The sequence below is a fragment of the Cynocephalus volans genome, chromosome 4, assembly GCF_027409185.1.
Source record: "Cynocephalus volans isolate mCynVol1 chromosome 4, mCynVol1.pri, whole genome shotgun sequence".
In the NCBI taxonomy this organism is placed as follows: Eukaryota; Metazoa; Chordata; class Mammalia; order Dermoptera; family Cynocephalidae; genus Cynocephalus; species Cynocephalus volans.
The window spans coordinates 123,219,245-123,221,387 of record NC_084463.1 but is presented as its reverse complement, the minus strand read 5'-3'; the positions used below and the strand labels follow the sequence as shown (position 1 = coordinate 123,221,387).

At 41.1% G+C, this 2,143-nt stretch overlaps 1 pseudogene; it reads right to left on the bottom strand.

Moving 5' to 3' along the window:
• Positions 1 to 331: 331 nt before the first annotated feature.
• LOC134376417 (nucleolar and spindle-associated protein 1-like) lies at positions 332 to 1,628 on the bottom strand (annotated as a pseudogene).
• Positions 1,629 to 2,143: the final 515 nt, after the last annotated feature.

The following is a 2,143-nucleotide window of genomic DNA, read 5'->3' as shown; positions in this document are numbered from 1 at the left end:
TTACCCAATTCTTAACTTGTTATTGTTCAAGCTCTACTGAAGCTTGTGGTATCTAATCTAAGCTGCTATCAGGTAATGCTGTTGCCTAGAAGAAGACTACAGCTGTTAAAATTAGAACCAGCAGAGGAAACTTGACATTAAAAATCTAGGTTAAGAATCTCTAGGAAGGGTCCCATTAGAAAACTGAATTGTCAGAGACTTAGGTAAACACCATTTCAAAGAATTTGTGAGCCTTAAGGTGATAACGTCTTTTCAAAGATGCATCACATGAGAAACCAATGGACACTACACAGGTTATGAGCCAAGTCAACGGCAGAGAAAGATCTTTAGACTAAAGTGGGGAAGATTGCTCTTTCCTAGTCTTGAGACAATGCTGTTTATGAGTTTTCTTGTGGAATCTAATTCTGTTCATGTGTTCATTCAGAGAATTGTTTTCTTTAGATTGCCCCCATGGTTTCAGCTTTTCTTTGTGTGGCTCATAATTGAGGGGTTGAGATAAACTCCCTCTGAGATCAAGTACTTTTTTCTTATTGGAGATCAGAGTGTATGTTGCTTCAGTTGTTAACTTGAATGGGGTAGTAACAGCAGTGGAACTCTCCTTGGCGGTGTTTAACTTGAGTGTCGCAAGCATAGCCTGGCCTTTTGGAGTATTCCCAGATATGGTCACAGCAGTGGAACTCTCCTTGGCGGTGTTTAACTTGAGTGTCGCAAGCATAGCCTGGCCTTTTGGGGTATTCCCAGATATGGTCACATGTGGAGACTTTCTGGCTGGGGTCTTGGTCAGTAAATGCTTATGTTCACTGTCTTTAATGGAGGCTGGAAACCTGATCTCATCTTAGTTGCAGAGAGCAGAGTGATCACCTGAGTCTTGGAGACTCAGAATGCTCTGACTGGCTGATAGGTGTAGGAGCCACAGACAGATTTCCTCTTGGAGGAACTGGAGTCACTACTCCTGCCTTATTGATGGGCTGCTACTTCAGTTCATGAAACAAATTGTGTTCTTCAAAATGTTTCTTTTTTTCTCAATATATTGATCAATGGACTCTATTTCCTTAATACAAGCCTCATGAAGCTTCTTAAAGTATGGAGTAGTGGTTGCAGTTCTTTTATTTTTTTCAGGTTGGGAAAACCCACCTGTGTAGAGAGACTTTTTCTTTCTAAAGGTACTTTTGAGTCTTCATTATTATTTACTCCACTTTTTCCTGAAGAAACTGCATTCTCAATTTCTTGGATTGCATATGGAAGAAGATGAACTTTTGTAGTAGTTCTGAGATCTTGATTTTCCTGCTTTTCCTGATTCTGGAATTCAGTGGCATCACTTATTTTTATCTCTGAGTGATCCTGCTGAGAGTCAGGGTTCCCATGGACAGACTTGCCCCTTCTCATTTTGGTGACATGGCTATCAAGCTCTCTCTGGGCATGTTCCTGACTGCTAATCTGTATCTCAGTCTCACCACCAAAAGATGCAGAAATGTGACTTTCATTCTGTTTCTCATTTTCTTTTCTTGTAGGTTTTTGAGGCTATTAACAACTTGTCTGCCCTCAGGTTAGCCCGGAGGCCCAGATTCTTGGCTAAGTTCTACAGGTCACTGTATTTAATCCAAGTTTTCCAGGGAAGGGACAGTCATCCAACACACAGCCCAGGCTATGTGCGGATAATCAGTCCATCAGCTTCGTGTTGTACAAAACTCCGGCAACACTCTAAGCATTAAGCATTTCTCTCTGTTTTTACCAGCTTTGTGATGCCATTCTTTAAGTGGACTCGAACTGGGGAAGGACATGGTATTATTTCTCTCGTTTTTGGTATAGTCAGGATCAGGTAGGAACATAGAAACTACTCAACTCTTCTCAAGAAAGAAGAGATTAAACATAGACAACTAAATGCCTCCAAATTCAACAAAAGTGTTGCAGGATTTTTTAGGAAAGGTCATCCCTTGGTCAATTGATAGCCCTCAGAGAATCAGAAAGTTACTACTGCCCCAGCCAGGAGACTGCCAACAGTGGTCACAGTACGTGACCCATTACGGTAAGTAACTTACAGAGAAAGGTCCAGATGTCTGACAAAGCCCATGCACCTACTTGCTAGATCCAGAAAAAAACGAATTGCTTTTTAAGAAAAGTGTAATAGCTTATGCTTTCCTTC